Source organism: Eleutherodactylus coqui, chromosome 4 (genome assembly GCF_035609145.1).
Source record: "Eleutherodactylus coqui strain aEleCoq1 chromosome 4, aEleCoq1.hap1, whole genome shotgun sequence".
NCBI lineage: Eukaryota > Metazoa > Chordata > Amphibia > Anura > Eleutherodactylidae > Eleutherodactylus > Eleutherodactylus coqui.
This window is the reverse complement of record NC_089840.1, coordinates 193,772,185-193,782,782: the sequence shown is the minus strand read 5'-3', so window position 1 is coordinate 193,782,782 and position 10,598 is coordinate 193,772,185. Positions and strand designations below refer to the sequence as shown.

The following is a 10,598-nucleotide window of genomic DNA, read 5'->3' as shown; positions in this document are numbered from 1 at the left end:
CTATACTGTCAGCAGACTACAGGGAGGTGATGTAACTACACTGTTAGCAGACTACCTGGAGGAGATGTAACTACACTGTCAGTAGAGTATTGGGAGGAGATGTAACTACACTATCACAATACTACATGATGGAGATATGGCATAAGGAAAGGAAGGAGTTTAGAAGTGATAACTCCATATGACGCATTGAGTTGTAAATGTTTCTAAACAGCAGACATAGAATCTTAACTCAAAATTTTCTTTACTGTATCTAAATCTAGAGGAATGCACCTTAAATATTAACCACTTCTTTCCCTGGCATCCAGGTGCTTGTTGTAATATTTACCAATTCTACTCATAGTACGAGCTATAGTTAAATAAAACAATTCCTTCCCTGCACATGACCAATCCCTTCAGTTACAATTTACTTTTTAAGACCCGTTTCCCTATAACACATATTATGGTAATGTAGCATGTACAATACACTGTGTGATAAAGGTTTAACCCTTTCTGCAGGAGCATTGCGGGCACCATAAAAGGGTTACGTGTCTTCTGCTGCCTCATGTTTTCCTGCAGATGGCACTCACAGTCTCTGATCCCCATCCCATACACCCCTTCTGCTTTCCATATTATCACAGCTGCTGTAAAGCCTCTCCAGTTGCAGGAAGCCCTGATAGTAACTACACTTGTCTACAGAGGTAGAGAGAAAATGCTACGGATTAAAACAGCATTTGTGGCCTTTCCCTTGCTGCTTCCTTGCCTGCTACCCAGAGGTGACAAAAGAAATGCCCGTCAAGGTGGATTTACCCTGAAAGCAAAGATGTAAAACAGACAGGGAATGTCCATTCAGTGCAATATCCTGAGAGGGACCTGCAGCCATAAACATCAGCACCAAAGGGGGCTTCCTTCTAGCAAGGCTCCATACCGTGACCCTTGCACCTGTCACTAGGTTGGATTTACATCTGGTTCAAGGAGTCTAAAAGGTGGGTTGGCCATGTAGACTGTAAGGTTCATCCTGTAGTTCATCTGGCTTGCAAACTTCCAGTGCAGTTTGATATAATGTCTTGTTTTTGGTCCATCTGCATTGACTACAGCAACTTGCAACATCCTTTCCTCTGTGACACAATGATCCAGGCAGGCAGCAGTGCACATCTCTTTTCATGTGTGACAAGTGATTACACACGCACGCCTGTGCTGCTGCTTTGGCTTCCTCCATTCATTTTGTTGAGAGTGACAATGTCTTTGCTGGGTATGCACCCTCCATCTAAAAAAGCTGACACCTCTATGTTTATGTCTGTGCACAATAAGGTCATGAGTGATCTTGCTTTGCTTTACAGGAATTGATATGGCAGTTTTTGCTTTTTATTACATGACGTTCTGTTTCAGTAAAAAAAAAAAAAGCGATTTAAAGTGACAGAATATTTTTTGGAAATTGTTGACTTATACAGGAAAGCCATACGTGCATTCCAATCCTGTATGCTATGTATCCTAGTATTTCTTTATGGTGTTGTGGAAGAGTTTAAAGCAGCCAGGGCATGATTAATGTTGGGTCTGTATCTGCATTTCCAGTAGCAGGTCTCTGCTCTGTGTCATGGTAAGTGGTTTCTGTTGTAGATAAAGCTTGTTATTAATTATTTACATTTTAATAAACAGTGTTGCGAAAAGTTTACAAATAATACAGGAAATTACATTGTCTAAACATTAACACTAAAAATAATCATGTAATTGTACAGCACAATACCATGTAGTACTTTAAGCCTATGTAATAAAACTCTACTGAATATCGCAAATGAATAATGCCCAATGACTACGGAACACTACTAATGCAGGTTGAAGTCTAATTCTGTACTATGCAAATTAGGTGTTTGCTGAGCATTTATAAAAGTGCTGTGAATGCCCAAAATTGGTTCCAACAATAGACATAAATGAGCAGAAATACAAGAAACTGCATGTCCATACATAGCAAAAACTAAGCACCATCCTGGAAGTGACTCTTGTAATCACACCCCCTTCTCCAATGCGAGACATGAAGATCCATCGCTTTTCGACTCACTGTTCATGTTCCCCTATCTTTTTGCCTTTTGGGACATGTCCAACTGATTAAGGTTCTGTTCACATCTGCATCATGCTTCCATTACAAAATGAAAAATGCAACGCAGTACCAAATCCGGCGCACAACAGATACCAGTGGTGCCCAGCAGACCCAATGACTTATAAAGGGTTCTGCAGAGGTGTCCACTATGTCCATCTGCATGCAGTGCTATTTTTCCAATCACAAATTAACAGAGGATCCAACGCACATCTGAACATACCCTAAAATTACCTCTTTGGCCAATGTGGCATGGTGCCCTCTTAAGTTCACCTATTAGGGAGGGCAGTTACAGGTGTGAGTTGGAATTATAGCTAGGCTTCCTTCACTTTATGCAAAGACTCAGTTTGCTGTCTTGACCCTTTATCTAAGTACGTTGGCAACGGCATGGTGTCTTATTGTTGCCCCTTGTCCAGGGTAAATGCCCTGCCAGCTTGTTATAAAGGTACAGGAGGAACATATATTTGGTGTAGGGAATACTTAACAGCATTTACAATGATGTGCTCTTAGAGCTCTTTAACTTACTTTATGCTACTAAGTATGCCATGAAAGTTTGATTGATGCGGGTCCCACATCTGATAACAATTTTTAGTTCTGGCCTTCTTTGTTCCTGGCCCAGCTGAATGTGGTGCCTGACGGTGGTGAAGCTACACTGTTTCCATATCTCAGGAGCTGCAGAAACAGTGTAGTTTGCTGTGCTATCTAGTTCCTGTAAATTCCATTGACTTCTATGGAAGTTATGGAAACAGCATAACGAAGCCTGCTCAACTGTTTCAGTAAGGTCCGACCAATCCTAACCACTGCATTCATCCCGGACAGGGGCATTTGGAGGTTTAGATGCGGGTCCTAAAAGTGGGACTCATATCTAAGAGACTGTTATGGTATGCCATGCAAGATTCAGAGGCGAATATCCCTTTAACTACATTGAAACATTTAGCCAACCACTCTTTGCAGTACAAGGAGATTCAATAGCAGAAGTGTATTTCCATTCTTATCTGCAATGGAAAATGTGACAACTCATTGCTTCAGGTAAAGAATTTGTATAGTTTTTGTTGTCAAAGTGACTGTTAGGGCTTAGAAAGATAGGCATGTTTTAGTCCTGTTATGCGCACATCAAAATCACGGCCGCCAAACGGGACAAAACGAAACCATTGATTTCAATGGTTTCATTTTCGCTATTGGGATTCTTGGGCGTTAATACTATGTACAAGAAAAGATAGGACCTGTCGTATCTTTCTCGCATGTAGAAAAACTATCTTCTGGCTTGTTTTTCCAAATTCGCACGCACTAGCCCGGAGTTTGAATAGTCAAAAAAAAACAAACTCCATAGCAGCAAGTGTATTAGCGGATAAGCCCATGTGTTTTTGCCATCAAAGTGTAGACCAAAGTTTACAACCTCCTGTTAGATCAGTTTATTATATTGATATGCATGGATTTGTCTGATGGAGATAACCATTAGCAACCTTTCATATGGGACAGTATTATGCCGCGGGACACAGCCAAACTTGCAGCTGTGGAATTCCTCAACAAAAACCGCACGTCTAACTGCAAATTTCAATGTGGAATTGGAGGCAGGTGTTAAGCCATTTTTAATTCCGCGTCAAAATCTGCAGGTAACCTGCGGATTTTGGTGTGAAATTTACTGCAGCTTCTGGTGCGTCATGCAGCCTATTCCGCCCCACGTCAAAGGTGCCATAGATGGATTATACCATAGCACATACATCTGATCACCTGAAAACGCTTTCTTTAAAATGGATACGTCATACAGCGGAGGATGGCAGGAGATGGTCACAGGAATTGCAACCTTCCCAAGAAAACTAGAGTTAGAGGATAAACTTGCAAATCTATAATGCCTGTATTCTCAGAAAATACTAGAGTAGTCAGACTATGGAGCTCTCTGCCTGAGGACGTGGTGAGGGCAAACTGAATAAAGAGTATAAGAAAGGCCTTGATGCTTTCTTCAGCGATACAATATTACATATTATATCACTGATTACTCCAGAAGGGTCGGTGATCCGGGGATTATTCTGATTGCCAGATTGGAGTCGGGAACAAATTTTTTCCCTTAAATGGGGAAAATTGGTTTCTACCTCATTGGGGTTTTTTTTGCCTTCGTCTGGATCAACATTGGGGTGGTAGTAATAGGCTGAAATGGATGGACAGAGGTCTTTTTTCTCAGCCTTACATACTATGTTACTATATTATGTTACGATTAGCAGCTGCCCCTGCTGTTCCCTATCTGTTTCTGTGGTGTTTTCATGACTTTCTGATGTTTTCAGGTGATTCACACACCCTCCCCTATGCGGAGCATGAGTCACCTTGAAAAATGCTCGAGTCTCCCATTGACTTCAATGGGGTTCGTTACTTGAAACGAGCTCTCCAGCATTATGAAAAGCTCGACTTGAGCAACGAGCACCCAAACATTTTGGTGCTCGCTCATCTCTAGTTACAAAGTTACTTTGAAAATAGAAATCAGTGAAAGATAACAGAGACAATGACTGTATAGGTGGAAAAGCAATTACTGGCAGTAAAGATCGGCATACTCACCGGGCACTATTGCTAACCTCAAACCATTTCATGGCTTACGCAGTATCATTCTACCTGGAACGTCACACAGGCATGCTGCAAAAACAGCCATATAGTTTAAGTCTAGAGTCTTAAAAATTGAGAAAGATATCCCTGGTGGCCGTGGGGCGAGGGGTTTTACAGTAGAAAAAATGTAGTGCAGTTTGACGCAGAAATAATCGCTTCATGGACTTCTTGACATTAATCTGGTTATGAAAGCATAAAACAATCTATTTGTCCTTATTAGAGATGAGCGAACGTGCTCGTTTAGAGCAATTACTCGATCAAGCATCGCTTTTTTCAAGTAACTGCCTAATTGGGTGAAAAGATTTGGGGGGGGGGCGCCGGGGGTGAGTGGGGGGTTGCGCTGGGAGTGGGGAGGAGAAGAGAGAGAGAGCTACCCCTGTTCCCCCCTGCTAACCCCCGCTCCATCCCGCCGCCCCCTGCCTGCTGGCGCCCCCCGAATCTTTTCACCCGAGTAGGCAGTTACTCGAAAAAAGTGATGCTCGATCGAGTAATTGTCCTAAATGAGCACGTTCGCTCATCTCTAGTCGTTATCAAAAGGGACGAAATGTGACAAGAATGTTATTTATAATGAGGGATTCTCTGAAAAAATCATTTGACAGTAAGGGTGGTTTCAGATGTATTTGCATGCGTTGTGGCGCAAAACATAGAACCCATTGATTTCATAAACGTGTTCTGAGCGCACAAATAAAGAGGACCTGCTCTATTTTCCTGTGTATTTGCGCATCAAGATTCCCATAGACATCTATGTTAGAAGTGCGCAAGTGCATCCAATACCCATGCAGTAGTGCAATCCACTGCGCAATTCCATGGGAAAAAGAACACATCTGGACCTTATTAGGCTAAATAACCTTTTAAATCACAGAAGGGGTGTGTCGCATGTGCGTGTGAGATGGATACACTACTATGCATCACAAATCTACCTAGGGCGCCTTCACACAGGCGATTTTTCACACTTTTTTGCATGCAAAAATTAGCTTGCGCAAACGGCTGGCAATAGAACTCATTGATTGCATTTCCGTCAAGGGAAAAAATACATGACATGCTCTATTTTGTGGATAGCAAAGGCACCATAGTAGTCTGTCGGGGTGAGGAAACGCTCACCCCGCCCGCACTAAATCGCGCACATAAATGTGTGATTTTGCTGTGTTATTGATTAACACCAGGGACTAATTAGGCTACTCAGCCAGTTCAAAAATAGTGCTGGTGTGTCCCACGCCGATGTGAATGGACCCAGCTGCACAAAAAGTACAGTAAGCACTGAGGGTACACTCATGAGAACATATGGTAGCGCTCCATTCACAGCACAATCATGTCATGTTCTCGCATACGGTCATGTCCAGAAACCCTTATCAAACCTCACTCACTGCGCAAATACGTTGTGCTGAAGGTATGCAATTCGATAGACAGTCATCTGAAACCGCCTTAACAGGTTAATTGCTCTGTTATCTACTAATATACAGGGGGGGAGGGTCAATGACAGAAAAACCTAAACTGGGGGAAAAAACGAAAAAACCTTATCTGATGAGAGTAATTCCACAATGCAGTGTTCACTATCTGATCATGGGAGAATTTCATTACTGTAACCCCCTACAATCAGCTTTTATCTGTTGGGAAGTCACAATGCAATGGCTTCTTTTCAAATGGAAACAAAACCGTAAAGGTTATGTCAGATATAATAGATTGGTGCGGATCTCCCACCCTGGAACTCACCGTTCAGCTGTTTGTTGTGCTAGTGTGATCATGCACTGAGCTGATTTCAGCAAGAAGCACACATCTCCGTTCCCACTGCAGTGGCCAGGCTTGGTATTGCAGGCCAAGTTCTCATTCACTACACTACAAGCTAGACCTGCAATACTAATTCTGGCCACTGCAGTGAGAATGGAATTAGCCTTAGGGCTTCTTCAGATGACCGTGATTTTGCCCCGTTTTGTGGCGATTAGAATCAGAGCCACAAAACGGGACGAAACAAAACCATTGAATTTAATTGTTTCATTTTCACTATCGGTATTCTCATGCCTTAATACTATGCGCACCAAAAGATAGAACATGCCCTATCTTTCTCGCACGTAGTACTTCTATGAGCAATAAATATAGACCAGGACCTATCTTCTCACTTTTTTTACCAGCATGCAATAGCGCAAAATTTGAATGATAAAAAAAAAATTGGACTGGTTCATGCGCTAATACGCTCCGTACCGGCAAGCATATTAGCACACGCATCCATCTATTTAAGGCCTTAAACTAATGTTAGTATGCTCTTTGGATTCTTTAACATGACATTGAATGCATTGATAACTATGAGGCTGCGCTCACACGGGGCTGATTTCCAGTGGCATGGCCACAGCGAACATTCCGCTGCAGAGTAGCTGCAAAATGCCTACCTCTAAACCCACACCATTTGGTGCGGGTTTTGAAGTGGATTTCGGCGCAAATTCATGTACAGAATTCACCCCTACATTGAGAGGGGGTGAATTCTGCAGCGGAAACGGTGACAAAATTGACACGTCGCAGATTTGAATTCTACACCGCATGTCAGATTCCGCATGGGTTATTTCCGCAACATGTGGATGAGATTTTCAAAATCTCGTCTACTTTCCTGCAACTGTAAATGCAGCGGAATTTCCATGCGGAGGGTTCGCATGGATATTCCACGGCAAATCTGCCCTGTGTGAACTAGACAGAAGCAGACATTACAATGCTGATCAGTAAATCAAGTTTTCACAATGTGCCAGTTTTGCTAACGATTCATCTGCATCTACAGAACATGATGTGGGCATTGACATGCTTAGTAACTGACATGAATATATTAGAGCAAGCCTATGCAGCTGCTATGAGGCCCATGAAGTGACTGGTGGGAGTTGAACCCAGTGCTGCAAGGCAACAGTGCTAACCACTAAGCCAAAGTATTAGGCTGGACATTAACAACTTTATAGTGGAACTGTATGCGTGTGACTTCTGTGGACTTCTATTGTGTTACCGTATATACGTAGATACTGTAGGGCAGTCCTAAGCTCTCACTCACGACCTGAAGGTTGTGGGTTCAATTCCTGCTTGGTTCAGGTAGCTGGCTCAAGGCTGACTCAGCCTTCCATCCTTCAGAGGTCGGTACAATAAGTACCCAGCTTGGTGGGGGTTAAAGATGACTGAGAACGGCAATGGCAAACCACCCCACAAACAGTCTGCCGAGAAAATGTCACAATGTGACGTCACCCTAGGAGTCAGCCATGACTCGGTGCTTGCACCAGGGGACTTTACCTTTACCTACCTGTGATCACCTATTCAGCACTTTGCTTTTCAAGCTATATATCCCTCGAAGAAACATTTGGACCTGTACCAGTGTACAGAATAGGGGTCACCTGACCTCCATCCCGCCTGGTGAGATGGTAAGTGCATTCAGGAGGAATGGAGAGGTAGCCATGTTCTCTCTATTCACTTCAAAAAGGAGTTACAGAAACAACCGAGCACCAGGATTGTTTAATTAAATAGTGGTGTGATATATGAAACATGTTTTATGCCCAGATTCATTTTGTGGGAAAAAATTGTAGTTTTTTTGTTACTATTTTGAGGTACATGTGACTTTTGGATTGCTTTCTATTACGTTTTTTAGGAGACAAACAAAAGAAAAATAGTAATTCTGGCATTAGTTTTTTAAATTATTTATAGTACTTAAAAAATTCTGGCACGACAAAAAAATAAAAAATATTTTCATAGTCTGGTTAGTTACAAATAATACCTTTTTATGTGTTGCTTCTTTGAACATTTTTTTTTGTATTTTTCTATTTAAAACAAGTTTTTGTGGAGAAAAATACTTTTTTTTAAACTGGATTTTTTTACGAAACTTTATTGAACTTTTATTGACAATATTTTTTTTAGTTCTCAAGGGTACTTGAAGATGCACTAGGGTAGTACATTGCATTACTTGCATTCTATTAAGCCTATGACAGATGCCTATTATGCTGCACAGGACGCGGGGCCTACTGGCTGAATTACATGGCAGACATGGAGGCCTTTGTCAGGCTTCCACCTGCCATACGAACCCATTGGTGCCTTGCTATCACATTGCAAGGTGCCAATGGGTGACAGAAAGAGCCACTTTCCCCCTATCAGCTGCTTACATGTTGCAGTTAATAATCTTTATTTATATAGCGCCAACATATTCCGCAGCACTAACAAGAAGGAGAATAAAAGCAAAACCACGGTTACATAGTAACCAATTGATGGAAACAGTAGGGTGAGCGGCTCCAACGAGCTTACATACTACAAATAATGGGGTGATACAGAAGGTAAAGGGGCTGGAGAAGTGCACAGTATGGCGAGGTGGAGTGTGAGGGATGCTATACACATAGAGAATGGTCAGATATTTAGCCCTGTGATGACTGAATCAGTATAACAGCAGGGGGTGGTTGATGGCAGTTAGCAGGGTTGCATTTAGCATTGAATAATTGACTTGTGACCCCTTTATTTTTACTATTTAGTACCTAAAACATGCTCCTGCAAATTTCATGCTTGTATGACACCAGTAAGTTAGAGAATTAGATTAGGTACATTACATAGGCGTGCACTTACTTTTGCACTTAGCATTGAATTTTCGAGGCTTTGACCCCTTTACTTTTACTATTTAGTACCTAAAGAATGCTCCTTCCAAATTCCATGGTTGTAAAACATCAGGAAGTTAGAGAATCAGATTAGGTACATTACACAAGTGTGCAAATACTTTTGCACTTGGCATTAAATAATCGAACTGTGACCTCCTTACTTTTCCTATTTAGGACCTAAAGAATGGTCATGCCAAATTTCATGTCTGTATGACAACGGGGAGTTAGAGAATTAGACTAGGTACATTACATAGGGGTGCACTTACTTTTGCACTTAGTATTGAATAATCAAGTTGAGATCCCACTACTTTTCCTATGTAGGACCTAAAGAATAGTCGTGCCAAATGTCAAGTTTATATGACACCGGGAAGTTAGAGGATTAGATTAGGTACCTTACATAGGGGTGCACTAACTTTTGTAATTAGCATTGAATAATCGAGTTGTGACCTGCAAAATGTCATGTTTGTACACCATCAGGAAGTTAGAGAATTAGGTTAGGTACATTATACAGGGGTGCACTTACTTTTGCAATTAGCCTTGAATAATCGAGTTGTGACCCCCTTACTTTTCTTAGGACCTAAACAGTGGATGTGCCAAATTTGATGTTTGTACAACATCAGAATGTTAGAGAATTAGATTAGGTACATTTCATAGGGCTGCACTTACTTTAGCATTTAGCATGAAATAATCTCCTTGTGACCCCTTTATATTTACTATTTAGTACCTAAAAAATGCTCTTGCAAGTTTTATGTTTGCATGACACCAGTAAGTTAGAGAATTAGATTAGGTATACTACATAGGGGTGCACTTACTTTTGCACTTAGCATTATATAATCGAGTTGTGATCCCTTTACTTTTCTTATTTAGGACTTAAAGAATGACCCCGTCAAATTTCATGATTGTACGACACCGGGAAGTAAGAGAATTAGATTAGGTACATTACACAAGGGTGCTAATACTTTTGCACTTGGCATTGAGTAATCAAGTTGTGACTCCTTTGCTTTTTCTATCTATTAGCTAAAGAATACTCTTGCCAAATTTCATGTTTGTACAACATCAGGAAGTTAGAGAATTAGATTAGGTACATTATATTAGGGTGCACTTACTTTTGCCATTAGCATTATATAATTGAGTTGTGACCACGTTACTTTTCCTATCTAGGACCTATAGAATGGTAATGCCAAATGCTAAGTTGGTACGACACAGGGAAGTTAGAAAATTAGATTAGGTACATTACACAGGGGTGCACTTACTTTTGCAAATAGTTTTGAATTTTCTAGTTGTGACCCTTTTACTTTTCCTATTTATGACCTAAATAATGCTCTTGCCAAATTTCATGTTTG

General features: G+C 41.2%; 1 protein-coding gene across 1 annotated transcript in view; it reads left to right on the top strand.

Annotated features, from left to right (window-relative positions):
* The first annotated feature begins 656 nt into the window (after positions 1-656).
* LOC136625914 (cGMP-dependent protein kinase 2-like) overlaps positions 657-10,598 on the top strand; it is a 214,899-nt gene continuing 204,957 nt past the window's right edge. Inside the window, exon 1 of the mRNA XM_066600510.1 lies at positions 657-962. The gene's annotated coding sequence lies outside the window, so the exon portion shown is untranslated. The remainder of the gene's footprint in view (positions 963-10,598) is intronic.